This window comes from Lissotriton helveticus, chromosome 7, assembly GCF_964261635.1.
Source record: "Lissotriton helveticus chromosome 7, aLisHel1.1, whole genome shotgun sequence".
Taxonomy (NCBI): domain Eukaryota; kingdom Metazoa; phylum Chordata; class Amphibia; order Caudata; family Salamandridae; genus Lissotriton; species Lissotriton helveticus.
Genome location: NC_136068.1, coordinates 78,973,567 through 78,995,425, shown reverse-complemented (window position 1 = coordinate 78,995,425; position 21,859 = coordinate 78,973,567).

Sequence of the window (21,859 nt, the reverse complement as noted above, 5' to 3'; positions counted from 1 at the left end):
GTGAGTGCAGAGTGACAGTGAGTGCAGAGTGCAGAGTGACAGTGAGTGCAGAGTGAGTGCAGAGTGACAGTGAGTGCAGAGTGACAGTGAGTGCAGAGTGACAGTGAGTGCAGAGTGGCAGTGAGTGCAGAGTGACAGTGAGTGCAGAGTGACAGTGAGTGCAGAGTGGCAGTGAGTGCAGAGTGACAGTGAGTGCAGAGTGACAGTGAGTGCAGAGTGACAGTGAGTGCAGAGTGACTGTAGAGTGCAGAGTGACAGTGAGTGCAGAGTGGCAGTGAGTGCAGAGTGACAGTGAGTGCAGAGTGACAGTGAGTGCAGAGTGACAGTGAGTGCAGAGTGACAGTGAGTGCAGAGTGACAGTGAGTGCAGAGTGACAGTGAGTGCAGAGTGGCAGTGAGTGCAGAGTGACAGTGGGTGCAGAGTGGCAGTGAGTGCAGAGTGACAGTGAGTGCAGAGTGACAGTGAGTGCAGAGTGACAGTAAGTGCAGAGTGACAGCAGAGTGACAGTGAGTGCAGAGTGACAGTGAGTGCAGAGTGACAGCAGAGTGACAGTGAGTGCAGAGTGGCAGTGAGTGCAGAGTGACAGTGAGTGCAGAGTGACAGTGAGTGCAGAGTGACAGCAGAGTGACAGTGAGTGCAGAGTGACAGTGAGTGCAGAGTGGCAGTGAGTGCAGAGTGACAGTGAGTGCAGAGTGACTGTAGAGTGCAGAGTGACAGTGAGTGCAGAGTGGCAGTGAGTGCAGAGTGGCAGTGAGTGCAGAGTGGCAGTGAGGGCAGAGTGACTGTAGAGTGAGTGCAGAGTGAGTGCAGAGTGACAGTGAGTGCAGAGTGAGTGCAGAGTGACAGTGAGTGCAGAGTGACAGTGAGTGCAGAGTGACAGTGAGTGCAGAGTGACAGTGAGTGCAGAGTGACAGTGAGTGCAGAGTGACAGTAGAGTGCAGAGTGACTGTAGAGTGCAGAGTGACAGTGAGTGCAGAGTGACAGTGAGTGCAGAGTGACTGTAGAGTGCAGAGTGATAGTGAGTGCAGAGTGACAGTGAGTGCAGAGTGACAGTGAGTGCAGAGTGACAGTGAGTGCAGAGTGACTGTAGAGTGAGTGCAGAGTGAGTGCAGAGTGACAGTGAGTGCAGAGTGACAGTGAGTGCAGAGTGACAGCAGAGTGACAGTGAGTGCAGAGTGACAGTGAGTGCAGAGTGACAGTGAGTGCAGAGTGACAGTGAGTGCAGAGTGACAGTGAGTGCAGAGTGACAGTGAGTGCAGAGTGGCAGTGAGTGCAGAGTGACAGTGAGTGCATAGTGACAGTGAGTGCAGAGTGACAGTGAGTGCAGAGTGACAGTGAGTGCAGAGTGGCAGTGAGTGCAGAGTGACAGTGGGTGCAGAGTGGCAGTGAGTGCAGAGTGACAGTGAGTGCAGAGTGACAGTGAGTGCAGAGTGACAGTAAGTGCAGAGTGACAGCAGAGTGACAGTGAGTGCAGAGTGACAGTGAGTGCAGAGTGACAGCAGAGTGACAGTGAGTGCAGAGTGGCAGTGAGTGCAGAGTGACAGTGAGTGCAGAGTGACAGTGAGTGCAGAGTGACAGTGAGTGCAGAGTGACAGTGAGTGCAGAGTGCAGAGTGACAGTGAGTGCAGAGTGAGTGCAGAGTGACAGTGAGTGCAGAGTGACAGTGAGTGCAGAGTGACAGTGAGTGCAGAGTGGCAGTGAGTGCAGAGTGACAGTGAGTGCAGAGTGACAGTGAGTGCAGAGTGGCAGTGAGTGCAGAGTGACAGTGAGTGCAGAGTGACAGTGAGTGCAGAGTGACAGTGAGTGCAGAGTGACTGTAGAGTGCAGAGTGACAGTGAGTGCAGAGTGGCAGTGAGTGCAGAGTGACAGTGAGTGCAGAGTGACAGTGAGTGCAGAGTGACAGTGAGTGCAGAGTGACAGTGAGTGCAGAGTGACAGTAAGTGCAGAGTGGCAGTGAGTGCAGAGTGACAGTGGGTGCAGAGTGGCAGTGAGTGCAGAGTGACAGTGAGTGCAGAGTGATAGTGAGTGCAGAGTGACAGTGACAGCAGAGTGACAGCAGAGTGACAGTGAGTGCAGAGTGACAGTGAGTGCAGAGTGACAGCAGAGTGACAGTGAGTGCAGAGTGGCAGTGAGTGCAGAGTGACAGTGAGTGCAGAGTGACAGTGAGTGCAGAGTGACAGCAGAGTGACAGTGAGTGCAGAGTGACAGTGAGTGCAGAGTGGCAGTGAGTGCAGAGTGACAGTGAGTGCAGAGTGACAGTGAGTGCAGAGTGGCAGTGAGTGCAGAGTGGCAGTGAGGGCAGAGTGGCAGTGAGGGCAGAGTGACTGTAGAGTGAGTGCAGAGTGAATGCAGAGTGACAGTGAGTGCAGAGTGAGTGCAGAGTGACAGTGAGTGCAGAGTGACAGTGAGTGCAGAGTGACAGTGAGTGCAGAGTGACAGTGAGTGCAGAGTGACAGTGAGTGCAGAGTGACAGTAGAGTGCAGAGTGACTGTAGAGTGCAGAGTGACAGTGAGTGCAGAGTGACAGTGAGTGCAGAGTGACAGTAGAGTGCAGAGTGACTGTAGAGTGCAGAGTGACAGTGAGTGCAGAGTGATAGTGAGTGCAGAGTGACTGTAGAGTGCAGAGTGACAGTGAGTGCAGAGTGACAGTGAGTGCAGAGTGACAGTGAGTGCAGAGTGACTGTAGAGTGAGTGCAGAGTGAGTGCAGAGTGACAGTGAGTGCAGAGTGACAGTGAGTGCAGAGTGACAGTGAGTGCAGAGTGACAGCAGAGTGACAGTGAGTGCAGAGTGACAGTGAGTGCAGAGTGACAGTGAGTGCAGAGTGACAGTGAGTGACAGTGAGTGCAGAGTGACAGTGAGTGCAGAGTGACAGTGAGTGCATAGTGACAGTGAGTGCAGAGTGGCAGTGAGTGCAGAGTGACAGTGAGTGCAGAGTGACAGTGAGTGCAGAGTGACTGTAGAGTGCAGAGTGGCAGTGAGTGCAGAGTGGCAGTGAGTGCAGAGTAGCAGTGAGTGCAGAGTGGCAGTGAGGGCAGAGTGACTGTAGAGTGAGTGCAGAGTGAGTGCAGAGTGACAGCGAGTGCAGACTGAGTGCAGAGTGACAGTGAGTGCAGACTGAGTGCAGAGTGACAGTGAGTGCAGAGTGACAGTGAGTGCAGAGTGAGTGCAGAGTGAGTGCAGAGTGAGTGCAGAGTGAGTGCAGAGTGGCAGTGAGTGCAGAGTGGCAGTGAGTGCAGAGTGGCAGTGAGTGCAGAGTGGCAGTGAGTGCAGAGTGGCAGTGAGTGCAGAGTGACAGTGAGTGCAGAGTGACAGTGAGTGCAGAGTGACTGTAGAGTGAGTGCAGAGTGAGTGCAGACTGACAGTGAGTGCAGAGTGACTGTAGAGTGAGTGCAGAGTGAGTGCAGAGTGAGTGCAGAGTGACAGTGAGTGCAGAGTGGCAGTGAGTGCAGAGTGGCAGTGAGTGCAGAGTGGCAGTGAGTGCAGAGTGGCAGTGAGTGCAGAGTGGCAGTGAGTGCAGAGTGACAGTGAGTGCAGAGTGACAGTGAGTGCAGACTGACAGTGAGTGCAGACTGACAGTGAGTGCAGACTGACAGTGAGTGCATAGTGACTGTAGAGTGAGTGCAGACTGACAGTGAGTGCAGAGTGAGTGCAGAGTGAGTGCAGAGTGAGTGCAGAGTGACAGTGAGTGCAGAGTGACAGTGAGTGCAGAGTGACAGTGAGTGCAGAGTGACAGTGAGTGCAGAGTGACAGTGAGTGCAGAGTGAGTGCAGAGTGACAGTGAGTGCAGAGTGACAGTGAGTGCAGAGTGACAGTGAGTGCAGAGTGGCAGTGAGTGCAGAGTGACAGTGAGTGCAGAGTGACAGTGAGTGCAGAGTGACAGTGAGTGCAGAGTGGCAGTGAGTGCAGAGTGACAGTGAGTGCAGAGTGACAGTGAGTGCAGAGTGACAGTGAGTGCAGAGTGACTGTAGAGTGCAGAGTGACAGTGAGTGCAGAGTGGCAGTGAGTGCAGAGTGACTGTAGAGTGCAGAGTGACAGTGAGTGCAGAGTGACAGTGAGTGCAGAGTGACAGTGAGTGCAGAGTGACAGTGAGTGCAGAGTGGCAGTGAGTGCAGAGTGACAGAGGGTGCAGAGTGGCAGTGATTGCAGAGTGACAGTGAGTGCAGATTGACAGTGAGTGCAGAGTGACAGTAAGTGCAGAGTGACAGCAGAGTGACAGTGAGTGCAGAGTGACAGTGAGTGCAGAGTGACAGCAGAGTGACAGTGAGTGCAGAGTGGCAGTGAGTGCAGAGTGACAGTGAGTGCAGAGTGACAGTGAGTGCAGAGTGACAGCAGAGTGACAGTGAGTGCAGAGTGACAGTGAGTGCAGAGTGGCAGTGAGTGCAGAGTGACAGTGAGTGCAGAGTGACTGTAGAGTGCAGAGTGACAGTGAGTGCAGAGTGGCAGTGAGTACAGAGTGGCAGTGAGTGCAGAGTGGCAGTGAGGGCAGAGTGACTGTAGAGTGAGTGCAGAGTGAGTGCAGAGTGACAGTGAGTGCAGAGTGAGTGCAGAGTGACAGTGAGTGCAGAGTGACAGTGAGTGCAGAGTGACAGTGAGTGCAGAGTGACAGTGAGTGCAGAGTGACAGTAGAGTGCAGAGTGACTGTAGAGTGCAGAGTGACAGTGAGTGCAGAGTGACAGTGAGTGCAGAGTGACTGTAGAGTGCAGAGTGACAGTGAGTGCAGAGTGACAGTGAGTGCAGAGTGACAGTGAGTGCAGAGTGACAGTGAGTGCAGAGTGACTGTAGAGTGAGTGCAGAGTGAGTGCAGAGTGACAGTGAGTGCAGAGTGACAGTGAGTGCAGAGTGACAGTGAGTGCAGAGTGACAGCAGAGTGACAGTGAGTGCAGAGTGACAGTGAGTGCAGAGTGACAGTGAGTGATGAGTGACAGTGAGTGCAGAGTGACAGTGAGTGCAGAGTGACAGTGAGTGCAGAGTGACAGTGAGTGCAGAGTGACAGTGAGTGCAGAGTGACTGTAGAGTGCAGAGTGACAGTGAGTGCAGAGTGACAGTGAGTGCAGAGTGACAGTGAGTGCAGAGTGACAGTGAGTGCAGAGTGACAGTGAGTGCAGAGTGCAGAGTGACAGTGAGTGCAGAGTGAGTGCAGAGTGACAGTGAGTGCAGAGTGAGTGCAGAGTGACAGTGAGTGCAGAGTGACAGTGAGTGCAGAGTGACAGTGAGTGCAGAGTGGCAGTGAGTACAGAGTGGCAGTGAGTGCAGAGTGGCAGTGAGGGCAGAGTGACTGTAGAGTGAGTGCAGAGTGAGTGCAGAGTGACAGTGAGTGCAGAGTGAGTGCAGAGTGACAGTGAGTGCAGAGTGACAGTGAGTGCAGAGTGACAGTGAGTGCAGAGTGACAGTAGAGTGCAGAGTGACTGTAGAGTGCAGAGTGACAGTGAGTGCAGAGTGACAGTGAGTACAGAGTGGCAGTGAGTGCAGAGTGACAGTGAGGGCAGAGTGACTGTAGAGTGAGTGCAGAGTGAGTGCAGAGTGACAGTGAGTGCAGAGTGAGTGCAGAGTGACAGTGAGTGCAGAGTGACAGTGAGTGCAGAGTGACAGTGAGTGCAGAGTGACAGTAGAGTGCAGAGTGACTGTAGAGTGCAGAGTGACAGTGAGTGCAGAGTGACAGTGAGTGCAGAGTGACAGTGAGTGCAGAGTGACAGCAGAGTGACAGTGAGTGCAGAGTGGCAGTGAGTGCAGAGTGGCAGTGAGTGCAGAGTGGCAGTGAGTGCAGAGTGGCAGTGAGGGCAGAGTGACTGTAGAGTGAGTGCAGAGTGAGTGCAGAGTGACAGTGAGTGCAGAGTGAGTGCAGAGTGACAGTGAGTGCAGAGTGACAGTGAGTGCAGAGTGACAGTGAGTGCAGAGTGACAGTGAGTGCAGAGTGACAGTGAGTGCAGAGTGACAGTGAGTGCAGAGTGACTGTAGAGTGAGTGCAGAGTGAGTGCAGAGTGACAGTGAGTGCAGAGTGACAGTGAGTGCAGAGTGACAGTGAGTGCAGAGTGACAGCAGAGTGACAGTGAGTGCAGAGTGACAGTGAGTGCAGAGTGACAGTGAGTGACAGTGAGTGCAGAGTGACAGTGAGTGCAGAGTGACAGTGAGTGCAGAGTGACAGTGAGTGCAGAGTGACTGCAGAGACAGTGTGTCAGGGTGCACATTGTGTGAGTGTGCAGAATGAGTGTGCAGGGTAAACAGTGTGTGACTATGCAGGGTGACATTGGGAGTGTGCGGGTGAGCAGTGTGTGAATGTGTAGGGGCAGTGTGTGAGTGTGCAGAAAACACCACACACACATACACCACACACACATAACGCACACACAAACCACACACCTCAGTCTCTCAACACCACACACTTGTCACCACTCAACACAACACACTCACCACCACACTCACTCCCCAGGCTCACCCCCACAGACTCACCATCACACACTCACCAGCACACAGAAAACAACACACACAACAACACACCCCCAGCCGTCAATGAATGCTTTCACCATGCACAAACACCAACAACCATCATCCATCTGTGCACGCTTTTACCAAGCACACACCCACCAGCCGTCAGTGCACCCTTCCACCAGGCACACACACCTCCAGCCGGCAGGGCACTTTTCCACCAAGCAATCGCAGTATGGTACACTTTACTTTTAAACATATTCATATAAAGCACAGCAGGCCACCATTGGTAAAATTACAATTCAACCAAGATACTTCCACTACACACCACATGCACACACTCCATAACACATGGCAAAAAGACATTGGCATTTCCAATGCCATTAGCTCAAACTCAAATAAATCCGAGCCCGATTGCATTTCTAATGCTTGTTTTTTTATGAAGTGGATTGGACATTGGCTGTACTTCATCACTCTATTTGCCTTATTCCATGTTTGAATATGCATGGACATCAGCTTTAACAGAACGTTGTCCTCTGCCTTTTGTTCACTTTCGGTTTTCCATTCCTTCTTATCACTGACCCCCTTTCATCCTGATTGGTCACATGGATATGTTGTGATGTGTACACAGAGTATACACCACCAATCCAGCTGGACCATACACAGGTCCCCCGGTACACCATGATGAAATCTAGGCATGAAAATATATCAGCATTTGCGATCGCAATTAGGGCAGTGTGCTATGTAGCACACAAAAAGCCACACGCAAAATAAGGAATCGCAAAATTTGCGATTCCTTATTTCGCGATTGCATTTAAGGAATTGCAAATTGCGATTCCTTAAATGCAATGTAGGAAGCACCCATGTTGTGCAAATTGTGGCTTAAGGAATCGCAAAATACCGCCAACTTCAGGTTGGTGGTAAATTGCGATTTCTTTGAAAAATGCACTTTTTGGCATTTTTCAAAGTGCCATGTGGGTCACATACATGCCCTTAGGGCATTTATGTGGGCCACATGTGCACACATGTTAATTTCAGGGATGCGACAGGGTGTCCTATTGACACCCTTGCAACCCTGAAATTGCATTCTCAATTTGCCATTCTCTAATTGAGAATCGCAAATTGAGAATGTCTTCCAATTCATTCCTACGGGCCTTCTAGCCCATAGGAATGAATGAGAAGGTATTCCTTATTTGCTAATCTCAATTTGCGATTCGCAAATAAGGAATAATTGGGATTTGCAAAAAATTTGCTAATTATACCTACCTTTCATTTTGTGATTCTCTATTTGCGATTCCCCAAAAATCGCAATTTGAGAATCGCAAAACAAAAATTACCTACATATGTCCCCAAGTTACTTACCTTCAGTAACACTTTTTCTGGTAGAGACTCCCAGCAGATTCCTCACCTGTTGAATACTGCCCCAGGCGTCATACTGATTCTGGAAATATTTTGGCAATACACCTGCTTACCAGGCGGTTGCACCATTGGAGCTGTGGTGATGTAATTCCATGCCTGATGTGACATACGCATGCCCATATATAGGCACCACCTGTACACACTGAAAACATTTCCTTTCTTTTTCATGCCCGTTGCTGATTCAGATCTATCCCTCGTCTCACTGAGACTCTAAATTGTCTAAATTATTTGGTGTTCAAGTTAATTATGTCACCTCCCAAGCCTACAATGTTTTAACTCTGTGGCGAATGTAGCAAACAAATGTCTGTGACTGAACCACATATGGGTTGCCTGTGGTGCCTATGGCCGAACCAAACTCTAAGGCCTGCAGCGATGCACCCCAAGACCATTTGAGATCAGGAAGCTAAGCTCTTATTGGATTAGGATGGGAAAGGCCTGTGTCGGGATAGGTCAAGGTATAAAGTTAGGACCCACTCCCGTTCTCGCGGTTTCTCCTGTGACCGATGCTCTTTACCCAGTACGTCCTCCAGGAAATCCAAGAAGAAGCGCGAGAAGTCCAAGCACATCGGGGCAGATTTACAAGCCCCTTGCGCCTCTTTGCGCCACCAGTGCGTCACTTTTTTGTGACGCAACGGTGGCGCAAACAATGCGCCCTATTTACAACGTGACGCATCTAGGGAGATGTGTCACGTTGTAGGGACCTGCATCGCATTATACCTGCCTCAGGTGTAATGTATGCAGGGGGGCGTTCCTACGGAGGAAAGCCTCATAAAAGTGACGCAGTGAAATCTACAAAATTTCACTGCGTCACTTTTAGGACGGCACTGCGTCGAAACCTGCCAGCTTGCTTGTGCTCTTGGGTGTGTACAAGGCTTGTTGCCTTGATCAGATCCTTATAATATTCAGATATATAACAATGACAGTCTATAGATTAGGGTTTCATGCAAAATAGGTGGATGCATTCGCACGTTTGCGCATGTGGTGAGTGGTACGTGGTGCAGTGCTCGGTTCAACGGGAGTGATGTGCCAGATACTGGTATGCCGTGAAACATGCACCGCAGTGAACAACAAGTCTGCTTACATGAACCGGCTGAATGTTGATATGATGGGCAATATTGTTTATTTTCGCTTTTAGAGCTCCTAGACAAAGGGCTAACAAGCCCGAAATGCATCGGAGCGTTTAAATAATTTATGAAACAAGTATCAAGGAACAATAAACATGGATTGTTTGATAGCCACATTTAATGTGAAAGAAAAATATTAAACAGAATCAACTTTGAAAAATAAAAAATTAAAGCTATAACAACGTTACTTGCACAGAGTCTTCTATGAAGAACTAAAGGTGTGCCCAAGGCAGGGATGCACTCATAATCGATGTGTGCACAATTTTACAGTATTTCATAAACGTATATGGACGGATACGTTACCTGCAGGAGCACCCAACCGCCTTAAAAAACAAACAATATAATATTACAGCTCATTGAAATTCATACAACAGCGCGGTGCACCGTTGCCAACTTCTGTTGACTAACAATAGGACTGGCACATTTGGGCCTTTGTATACTGGTGTAGTGCCAAATTATTAACACTACGTCGTGTACATACTACAACTGGCTGTGTCGCCTTACTTACTTAGAAATAGTTGCGTGTGATCTCTGCCCGTCTCTGTCTCCCATCTGTTGCTGGCGCCACTCCTGCTGTGTTGGCCTCAGGGTGTTCAAATTCATCATCATCATCCTCAATGTCTGTTAATTCTACTGCTGTCCATCACCTGTTGTTTTTGCCGGCATTGCTCAAGTAGCTATGATTTTACAGCAGATGAGGGGTGAGTACTGACAGGTGCCTCCGCTTTTGTGGAGGCAGTGGAACCTGCTTTTTAACAGCCCAAAGGTGCGCTCCACAACGTTAAGTGTAGATTTGTGTGCTACGTTGTATCGTCTCTCACTCGGGGTTGATGGGTTCAGGTAGGTTGTCAGGATGAACGAGCAGACGGCATATGCGCAATCGCCTATGTGGAAAAGAGAGAACCATTAATCACATGCAGAACAACACCTACATCTCCAGTATCTATCAGGGTGTGTCACAGTGTGTTACCTAGCAGGAATCATTCTCCAAATTCCCCCACTGCCAAGCGTGTGTAGATCCCACTGTTCTGGAAGATGTAGGAGTCATGGGTGCTTCCTGGGAATTTGGCCACAATGTCTGTGATTATGTTGGCAGCATCATAGATTACCTGCACATTAATGGAGTGGGTGGGCTTTCTGTTCCTGTAGATGTACTCTGTGGCTGCAGGTGGGCAGATTGGGATGTGTGTGCCATCAATACAGCCAATGACGTGTGGGAACTGTGCCAGTTGGTAAAAGTCAGTCTTGGTCTTCAGCAGTTCCGCATGTGTGTCAGGGAAGCTGATGTAATGATGCATTCTCTGCATCATGGCCTCCAGGAACTTCCTGAAGAAACGGGACAGGCAGCTCTGAGACACCCCACCTACTGCAGCTATCACCCCCTGGTAACTGCCAGATGCAAGGAGATGTAGGCTTCAGAGCACCTGCACATGTGGTGGTATGGCGTGCGCCCTTGGTGTTGGGTGCTCCAGGAGTGGGTGCAGGTCCCTAATCAAGTCCAGGATGGTGTGGGGGTGTAGCCTGTACCTTTGATGGATCTCTGCCTCAGTAAGTTGGAAGAGTGTGATCCACTGTCTGTAGACTTGCTCCTACCGTCTCCAGATCCTCTCTACTAGTGCCTGTAGCCGTAGCCGCCTTGCTATCACATAGAATGCCGCCAATCTGATCACGCTGTTGTATTTTGGGGGCTTTTTTATGGCCTGCACCTGGATACCACCTGCTTTCAATCCATGGTAATTACCGACTCTTAAATACCGAATTTCATGTAATTCGGTATTTTAGAAGTTACCTACATCTCTATTCTCATTTTTACCGTTTCTTATTTACCGATTCGGTAAATAAGAATTGGGTATCTACTGAATCGGTAATTTCAAATTCGGAAGTGATGAGTCGGTATTTACCGATTCATATTTACCGAATCCTTAAATTTGGCCTCCTACATCTCAAATGACTGAATACCGGTCGGTAACTGCAAATGTACCGAATTTCGGCCGTTACCGACTGGTATTTGGCTACCTGCATCTAGCCCTGAGTTCAGTCCGCTTTTAAAAGTAATTGTGTCCTGGGCGTTGAGATGCAAAGTCCTTGTGTTGACTTGTACGGCAGTCAAGGAGTCTTTGACGGGAGCTTGCAGTGGAATTTCCTGCCTTGGGATGCGTCGATGAGTTGTGCTGCGTCGGTGCCGATGACGCCACCATTCGCAAACTGTGATGTAGTCATTGAGTTGTATCACGCTGTGTTGAGGCCGGTGACACCACTGGTGCTGTGAGACTTGTGTTGAGATGTGTCACATTGAGTCGAGATGCATCAAACGGGGCAGGTTGTCAACATCAAGATGCATCGTGTGGGTGGTGCTTGCGAAGCTGCCGAACAGAAGTTGCGATGCGTGGCCCTGCCTCAAGGTACACTGAGATGCGTTGATCAGGGTCAGTTGTTGGCATCAAGTTACATCGCACTGGGTCGGTGCTTGCGAAGCCACTGAATAGAAGCTGTGATGCTCAGTCCTGTGTCGAGCGATGCATTGAGATGTGTGAGTTGCGTTCGCGCAGAGAAGCCTGTTGTGTTCCTATAGCTCAGAACTGGAGGCAAGACAACTATCCCCTGGACTCAATCTGGTGGTCCTGGGTTCAAGGTGTATGAAATCTCCTTCTTCCTCAAGCAGCAGTCCAGAAGGGCAGTCATTCTTTCAGGCAGAGCAGCTGGTCAGTCCTTCTTGTAGCAGAGCAGCAGGGCAGCAGAGAAGTCCTTCTTCTCGGTCTTCCACAGGTCCAGAAGCAATCTGAAGAATGGGTCTGATGGTCCTCTTTTTAGGTCGAGCCTAGCAGTGCTCATGCGCTGCTCTATGGGGCATAGTATGTTCAGTACACGGGCTTCACGCAAGCCCATCTCTTGTCATTTGTTGTATCGGGTGCCTTTCTCAATTCCTTACTTTTGAATGGTATATTGTGCCCATGTGTCCCTCCTTGTGGTCTGCTGTTCCTTCCCATAGGGAATGGCCCTGTTACAGGGCTCATTTAGCTTCTGTCAATTTCAGTTTGTTTCACGCACTATTTTTTTCTGATTGCCTGCCTCGTGTTCTGGAAAGTTGCACATGCGAGCAGCTGACCAGTGTCACTGCTTTCCTTTCCCACCAACCATTTCTCCATGTGTTCTTCCCTTCGCACCTTAGCTTGCATTTATGATCTTCAGAGTCTGGGTCACTGAACAGCGAGTTGAGCAGTCACAAAGTTTAAGTGTTAGAAATGTTACTTTACTCGCTAGCTCCCTTCCACCCAGTCTTTTGTTTTTAGTATTAATTATGTTTCACTCACTCTGAGCTCCGGTTCTTTGTTTCTGTAAACAGGGCTGTAAATCTAGACAGTGCTGTAGCTGCTTCTCTGGTCCCAGTGGTAATTCCTCATTCTTAGCCCTCTAGACAGTGCTGCAGCTGTGTCTCTGTTCCCAGTTGTAATTCCCCATTCTCAGTCCTCTAGGCAGTACAGCAGCTGTGTTTCTGGTCACAGTGGTAATTCCTCATTCTAAGTCCCCTATACAGTGCTGCTAGCTGCTTCTCTGGTCTCATTGGTAATTCCTCATTCTAAGTCCTCTAGACAGTGCTGCTAGCTGCTCCACTGGTCCTGTCAGTAATTCCACATTCTAAATCCTTTAGAAAGTGCTGCAGCTGTGTCTTTGGTCACAGTGGTAATCTCCAATTCTAAATCCTCAAGGCAGTGCTGCAGCTGTGTCTCTGTTCCCAGTGGTAATTCCTCATTTTTAGTCCTCTAGGCAGTGCTGCAGCTGTGTCTCTCTCTGGTTACAGTGGTAATTCCTCCATCTTAGTCCTCTAGGCAGTGCTGCTGGCTGCTTCTTTGATCTCATTGGTAATTCCTCATTCTAAGTCCTCTAGGCAGTTCTGGGGCTGCATCTTTGGTCCTGTTAGTAAGTCCTCTATACAGTGCTGCTACCTGCTTCTCTGGGCTCATTGGTAATTCGTCATTGTAAGTCCTCTAGGAAGTGCTACTAGCTGCTACTCTGGTCCTGTTGGTAATTCCACATTCAAAGTCCTCTAAGCCATGCTGCAGCTGTGTCTCTGTTCCTAGTGGTAATTCCTCATTCTTAGTCTGCTAGGCAGTGCTGCTAACTGCTTCTCTGGCCCAAGCAGTAATTCTTCATTCTAAGTCCTCTAGGCAGTGTTACTAGCTGCTACTCTGGTCCTGTTGACAATTTCACATTTTAAGTTTCTCTTGTGCTGCTAGCTGCTACTCTGGTCCAGTCAGTAATTCCTCATTCTAAGTCTTCCCGACAGTGCTGCTAGCTTCTGCTCTGGTCCCATTGGAAATTCCCACATTTTTAGTACTCCTGCTTGTGTTGCAGCTGTGTCTCTGTTCCCAGTGGTAATTCCTCTTTATTAGTCATTTAGGTAGTGCTGCTAGCTGCTTCTCTGGTCCCATTGGTAATTCCTAATTCTTACTCCTCTAGACAGCACTGTTAGCAGCTTCTCTGATCTCGTCAGTAACTCCCCCATTCTAAATCCTCCAGCAGCTGTGTCTCTGGTCACAGTAATAATTCCTAATTCTAAATCCTGTAGACAGTGTGGCTAGCTGCTACTCTGGTCGTCTCTGTAGTTCCTTATTCTAAGTCCAACAGACAGTACTGCTAGCTGCTTCTCTGGTCCCGTTGGTAATTCCTCCTTCTTAGTCCTCTAGACGGTGCTGCTAGCTGCTTCTTTGGTCCCGTCAGTAACTCTCCCATTATAATTCCTCTAGGCAGTGCTGCAGCTGTGTCTCTGGTCACAGTGGTAATTCCTCATTCAAAGTCCTCTAAACAGTGCTGCTAGCTGCTTCTCTGGTATCATTGGTAATTCCTCATTCTAAGTCCTCTGGGCAGTGCTGCAGCTGCATCTTTAGTCCTGTCAGTAACTCCTCCTTCCAAGTCGTCTAGACAGTGCTGCTAGCTGTTCCTCTGGATCCGTCGGTAATTCCTCATTTTAAGTCCTCTAAACAGTGTTGCTACCTGCTTCTCTGGTCTCATTGGTAATTCCTCAGTGAAACTCCTTTAGACAGTGCTGCTAGCTACTTCTCTGGCCCCATCGGTAATTCCTCATTCTAAGTCCTCTAGGCAGTGCTGCTAGCTGCTTCTCTGGCCCCATCGGTAATTCCTCATTCTAAGTCCTCTAGGCAGTGCTGCTAGCTGCTTCTCTGGTCCCAGTGGTAATTCCTCATTCTAAGTCCTGTAGACAGTGCTGCTAGATGCTACTCTGGCCGAGTTGGTCATTCCTCATTTTAAGTCTTCCAGACTATGCTAATAGCTGCTGCTCTGGTCCCATCGGAAATCTTCATTTTAAGTCCTCTAGACAGTAGGTGCTACTCTGGCCCTATTGGTAATTCATCCTTCTAAGTCTTCCATACTGTGCTGCTAGCTGCTATTCTGGTCCCATCTGAAATTCCCACATTTTAAGTACTCTAGGCAGGGCTGCAGCTGTGTCTTTGTGTATACATCTACTACACTCCAAACCAAAACACACAGGTAAAAGACATTGTCGTTTACAGTGACAATAGCTCTAACTCTGACAAATGCAAGACCTATTGCATTGCAAATGCTTGTTTTACCTGATGCCCATTTTGAAGTGGGAGAAGCTTCTGGAGTTTCCCCCTACAGAGGTGTATGGAATTTCCTTACAGATTTCCATCAGCTATCCACATTGATGAGCCCAAATTCCAATCTTGCAGGTATGGTAACAGCTACAAACAGTCTGGCAGACAAAGAGTGAGTTTGGAAAAATCTAAAGACGCATTTCTTGAGCACGGAAGCACTTTGGCTGTATTCTTGGACCACCGCGGCAACTGCAGGACTTTAACCACTACTTGCCGCACCCGCTTCGCGGGTGCCGCTTCGCCCCGCAGGATACCGGGACGTTTGGGGAAGGACTGTTGCTGGCTATTGGGTGAGTGCGGTCAGCGGGGCTGCGAGCGTGCAGGGGACTCCATTGCCCAGGAGTCCCTGCAAGACCACTTTCCAACTTCCGGTCCGCTCTCCCTGCTGCCGCCCCCCGCCCCTCAGCAGCCTCAGCAGCCTTAATAGCCCTTCTCACCTTTCCTTCTGTGGGACGCATTTCTTGAGCACGGAAGCACTTTGGCTGTATTCTTGGACCACCGCGGCAACTGCAGGACTTTAACCACTACTTGCCGCACCCGCTTCGCGGGTGCCGCTTCGCCCCGCAGGATACCGGGATGTTTGGGGAAGGACTGTTGCTGGCTATTGGGTGAGTGCGGTCAGCGGGGCTGCGAGCGTGCAGGGGACTCCATTGCCCAGGAGTCCCTGCAAGACCACTTTCCAACTTCCGGTCCGCTCTCCCTGCTGCCGCCCCCCGCCCCTCAGCAGCCTCAGCAGCCTTAATAGCCCTTCTCACCTTTCCTTCTGTGGGACGCATTTCTTGAGCACGGAAGCACTTTGGCTGTATTCTTGGACCACCGCGGCAACTGCAGGACTTTAACCACTACTTGCCGCACCCGCTTCGCGGGTGCCGCTTCGCGGGTGCCGCTTCGCCCCGCAGGATACCGGGACGTTTGGGGAAGGACTGTTGCTGGCTATTGGGTGAGTGCGGTCAGCGGGGCTGCGAGCGTGCAGGGGACTCTATTGCCCAGGAGTCCCTGCAAGACCACTTTCCAACTTCCGGTCCGCTCTCCCTGCTGCCGCCCCCCGCCCCTCAGCAGCCTCAGCAGCCTTAATAGCCCTTCTCACCTTTCCTTCTGTGGGATGCATTTCTTGAGCACGGAAGCACTTTGGCTGTATTTTTGGACCACCGCGGCAACTGCAGGACTTTAACCACTACTTGCCGCACCCGCTTCGCGGGTGCCGCTTCGCCCCGCAGGATACCGGGACGTTTGGGGAAGGACTGTTGCTGGCTATTGGGTGAGTGCGGTCAGCGGGGCTGCGAGCGTCCAGGGGACTCCATTGCCCAGGAGTCCCTGCAAGACCACTTTCCAACTTCCGGTCCGCTCTCCCTGCTGCCACGCCCCCCTTTACACTCGTCCACCTATTTATTGTCTCAGCACTCCCGCAGCGCGGGACGCAGCCCGGGCGAAGACAGGGCAAAGACTGGGCCGTTCGAGGACCAAGAGGGCTGGGCTGGGCCACCCCCCTTTTATGAGTCTAGTCTCTTTAGGCACATCTTACAGTTTTATTGTTGTGTGTATATTTATTTATTGACTTGTATTCTGTAATATGTGTTCACGGGGTAGCCGGAGCAAAACCCTCATGGCTGCTAGCAATTCCAATAGATCCATAGATGATTTCCTAGTCAAAACCAATTTGGCTATTGATGAGGAAATCAGCAAAATGCAGCACAAGGTCTCTTTAGAACTTGACGCTGCACGAAGGTTGTCAGCGCATATTGCTAGCTCCAAAAAATCTTCCCTGGGGAATATTGCATCTGCCCGTACCCCCGATCGTTCTGCCGCTCCACGGCCTCTGATAACGGCAGTAATGCATCCTGCCCCCCTTACTATTCCCTTACATTCCCCTCCTATTTCCCAACCTAATCCAGTGCTACAAAATACTGGCCCTGCCCCTCTATTTAGTATCGCGGGCTCCTTTCCCTCTCCCAAAGCAATGCTAGCAGCCAGCCATTGTAGTGCTAAGAAAGCCGCAGCATATAAAAAGAAATGCCTGGCGAGAACTATACACGCTAGGAAAAAAGCTAGAATAGCAAGGTTAAAGTTTTTTAATAGTAGACGGGCCATGGGTTCTCCTGGGGTGAAAAATGTTAACCCCAAACCGACTCACAGTGTTCTTAATGGGGAAGTTACTCCGGAAATATCTAGTTTGGTGGAAGATGATATTCCTATCATCTCTCCTAGTCAGAACAGTACAAATATTTTGGAGGGCCGGGTGAGTGGACCCGTGCGCAATAGGGAGGGTGATAGCGAATTCCTCCAACTAGTCTGGGGCACGTTAAAGCAGCTACTTTCCCCCCTGGAATTGAGGCTTTCTCGTATAGAGAATAACCTCCTTGAAATGGATAGGACCATAGTCACTCTAGCCAGCTTGAGCCTCAAGGAAATGGATGCTAAGCTTACATGTGTAACTGAACCCACTCCCCAGCCCAAAGAAACAGAACCCGCTCAATCTATTTTACAACCAGCCCAAAGCATTCCTGCGACCCTATTCACATCCAAACCCATTCCAAAACCCCGCACCACCACTGCCAATACTACTGTACCTACTCCTAGCCCAGTAGTACCTAAACCCTTCCACCCGCATAAAACAGCACACAGGTCGAACACTGTCTCCAGGGCACCAGCTAACCACCCCCCTAGGCCACCCTTGGTACATAACCCAACACGTCAGGCCAGTCGCCACAACTTCCGCGGAGGGTTTATCGACCTCCCGCCAGAAGCAGGGTCGTACGTTATTATTCTAGCCGGTGTTCCAGAGTTGGATCAACAATCCCAGGAGAATGATTTCTCTCTAAAAAATAAAGTCATCCACTGGCTTAATTCCAACAAACAACTCCCCGACCATCAAAGAAGTAGTATACTTATGGTTCGGAGAGTCCCTTGGATTGGCCGTACGCACAAGTCCATAGCCGGCGACTGTGTGGTGGTATCATTTTCTGATCCCCACACAGCCCAGTATCTATGTGCAGGGCCATCTTTTGAGGCCAATTCCACAATAGTGGTGAGGCCTCTCACCTTTTTCTATCCCCCTAGACAACAACTAGTGCGTGAGGGGTCATGGTCCACTGTTAGGAACGCTAGTCGATTGACACATAGTTTTGTTGGACAAAATCAACTTAATTGGTGGCAAGGGGCTCCCACTTCCAATAGGTTCGGCTGCCTGGAGGAGGTGGACTGACTCGGGAGGTCTGGAGACTTATCTCCCCTCAAGACTACTCCCCACCAACGGAGGCCTCCACCCCCAAATTCATTTCATAGGTTGAAGGATACATTGACAACAAGCTTAGATGAACCGATCCAGACGTCAGCTATGACAAATCCTTCCCCACCAATTGCTACTAGCCCATCGGGCTCCATACATCCCTCTCCAACTTATAGGGTCCATCAGGAACCCAACGATATGGCTGCGAGCCCGCCCCGCGCTAAAGTACCACATATAACTGTAATTTCGTGGAATGTGGCTGGGCTCTCCGGTAAATTAGACTGCCCAGAGTGGGGCTTCTATCTTAGTTCCAAAAACTTAATACTCTTACAAGAAACCTGGGCGCGAGAAGCAATAGACCTACCTGGCTTTGCTTCTTTCTCCAAAACAGCCAAGTGGGGGGGAAAGGGGAGACCATCTGGGGGATTAATGATAGGGATAGCAACGGATCTAGGCTGCCAAGCCTCCGATTTGGAGACCGCTTCCGACGATCTGTTGGCCGTCCTACTAGAATGGCCTGACGCATCGAAGCTCCTAGTTATTAATATCTACTCTAGGCCGACCAAAATGCATAACGAGTCGCCCACCATAGATGAGTTAGCCAGGTTTCTAGAGGGCATCCCGTGTGATCTCCCCTGTCTAGTCGGGGGCGATTTCAACTCCCATTATGAACCTCTGCCCGGATTACGCGATGGTCCCTCCCTAGATGAAGATTCCAGCTGGCTCATACCTGAGTCGGCGGCACCACCTCCAAAGGCTTGGACTCCCCTAGCCCTACAAATAAATGCCCTTACTCTTAATCTCGGTCTTAGGGCATGTAATGGGCGCTGTAATTCGGATACACCAAGTAACCCGACTTACAACAAACCCGGTAGTGAATCCCGACTGGATTATATTATGGTCAAAACTTTCATGTGGCCAGCAATAATTGACTTCAAAGTGTGCCCAAGAACGGACAGTGACCATAACTCACTGGAACTGACTTATTCCCTCCCTAGGAACCAGGACCTATTACAGGGATCTGGCCGTGACAAGTCTGGCCTCCTACTTGAAAATAATCGCAGGAAAGTCAAGTGGGAGAAGCTGGCTAGTAGTATAGACAAAATACCCTGCCTCTATGAAAGGCTAATTCCATTACTAGAGTGTGCCTTTGACCTAGGCATTAAAGACCTAGATGAAGTAACTAGAGGAGAACTAGCAACAATACATAAAAACATTACAGACTCCCTTGACCAAGACTTGTTCACATCCTCTACGAAAAGGAAGGGTTATAAGTCAAAGACCTCGTGGTATAATGCCACGTGTAGGAAGGCTAAGGCCCACTTGCTATCTGCCATCAAGGGACACCTTGGCAGGGAAGAAATCCGGGACAGGAGAAATAAGTACAAGTCCCTTCTAGCGAATGCCAAGGCGGAATGGGACCACGATTACTGGGAGAACCTCGTGAAAGCACTATCAACCAGAGACTCACGCAAATTCTGGCGGGTAGTAGCGAATGGCACGACTGAGTTATCTCCAGCACTTGAGCCCAATATAGCCCCCTCAGTATGGCAGGCCCACTTTGAAGCGCTGTATGCAGAGGGAGGTGGGGATCCTAGTAGCGAGATAGTTCTGATTACACCTACCCCTTTGGGGGCCTCATTCACCGAAAAAGAGGTGAGGGAGGCCATTAAAGGCCTAGCTGCTGGAAAAGCACCGGGATTGGATGGGGTCCCGGGGGACCTGTTCAAACAAGAACCAGGGATTTGGGCACCGTACCTCACACTTATATTTAATGCTATCCAGGGGGGAATGACTGTCCCCGATACTTGGATGGGTGCAGAGGTAGTCCCAATTTATAAAAAGGGATCCCCTCTGCTCCCATCCAACTATCGTCCTATCAGTCTGATAGATATATCCCAAAAACTTTTTGGCAGACTGATCTTAAATCGTTTGCAAGTGTGGATCCATGAAATGGATATCCTGTCCCCATACCAGGCAGGATTTCGGGAGGGTGTATCTACTACAGACCAAATATTCAGGCTACAACTGCTCTATTGGAAAACAGCGGTAATCGAGGGCGGCAGTCTATATACCATCTTTGTAGACCTACGTGCCGCCTTCGATCTGGTTCCTAGAGCAAGGCTGTGGAGTGTCATGAAAGAGCTGAAAGTCCCAGAGGATATTTTGGCAATCCTGATGAGACTCCATTCTAACAACTACGCCCGCGTTAGGTGTGGCAAAGGTGGCAAACTAACCGAAAGGTTCCCCGTTCGCAGAGGTGTAAGACAGGGTTGTGTGCTCGCACCTACCCTGTTTTGTATCTTTGTGAACGGGGTAGTTGCCCACCTCAACAGGATTGCTAACTCTGATGCCCCAAAGTTGACTGGCAACAGGGTGCCTGCAATTATGTTTGCGGACGACACCCTGTTGCTGTCTAAATCCCCGATGGGGATCGAACGTATTTTGGATGGCTTCCTAGACTTCTGCTCTGAGCGGGGACTGGAAGTCAATCCCCAAAAAACTAAATTCATGATTTTAAATCCCAACCCCCGAAATAGAGCCCCTCCAAAGCTAGGAATGGTCCAACTAGAACGGGTCCACAATATCGAATACTTGGGCATTACCATAAATGAACATTTAACCTGGTCGTCGCACCAGGCCAAAGCGACCATCAAACTGGCACAGTTGGCGGGTGGCACTTTGCGCCTGGCAAACAAATCAAGTTATCGACCACTTACCCCAATTATCCATATATATAAAACACAAGCTAGGGCAGGGGTTACTTACGGGGGCGAGTTGTGGGGCTACACCCAACATCCGAAGTTACAGGCCACGGAGAACAAATTTTTGAGACAGGTAGCTGCCCTTCCCCAGAGTACCCCATTACTTCCACTCAGATTAGACTTGGGTATTAAACCCATAACAGAGGAGTTGGGACTCAAACCCCTAAAATTTTGGAGGCGTTTGTGGTCCAGCCCAGATCTTGTAACTTATAGAGAGGAACTTCAGGAATTCCTGGAACTAGGGAACATAAAAAAGATTCCTTGGTTGACCTACGTCAAGGGAAGGTTCGAGGAAATGGGGTTCCTGGAACTATGGACAGATCCCATTAACTCATGCACGAAGATCTCAAAAAAGGTACTCGCGAGTGCCTACAATGACATGATGTTCACCAGAGCCTCCAACGACTCTCGTGAGGGGTCCCTGACAAATTCATTCCTGAAAATGAAAGACACCTATTCCCTCGAAAAAACTCTGGACAATATTTCCCCTGCATTAACAAGGAAACTGTTCCTACAATGGCGCTATGGATGTCTTCCTCTAGCTTCGTTCACAGCGTCCTGGACAGCGTGCACCACCGTACCATCTTGCCCAATGTGTGCTCACCCGAAGGAGGACGACATGCACGTGGTCTTCTTCTGTAAGGGTTATGAGCGAAGCAGAAAATATTGGCTAGTTCCGATGCTCAGGAACCTGGGATTCAGATCTTTTCAAACTGCTTATAGAGTTCTAAAATCTGACCTCTCCCCTTATGTAGTTTTTGCACTTTCAAAATTTTTAACTGCATTGTGGTTTACCCGAACCCGAATGATGAAAAGACTGGTATAATGGACTCCTCCAGCGGTTTTTTCCACTGTTTTATCTAATATTTGAATCAATTTTATCATATTGGATCACATTACGTTTAATAAGTTTTTAATTTGTATGTTCATGTTGTATCTTTTATGATTCGTGATCGAAATAAAGATTTTTTGAAATGAAAAAAAAAAAGTATGGAATTTCCTTACAGATTTCCATCAGCTATCCACATTGATGAGCCCAAATTCCAATCTTGCAGGTATGGTAACAGCTACAAACAGTCTGGCAGACAAAGAGTGAATTTGGAAAAATCTAAAGATTCAATCAAGGAGAATTTTAAATAAGCTTGAATTTGTATCAAAGGATTTATCAGAGATGTTAGTGTTACACAAAATCACTCCATAAACACAAGTACACAATCCCACCATTGAACACCAATGTGAGAAACTGGGTTATTGGTTGATGGGAGTGAA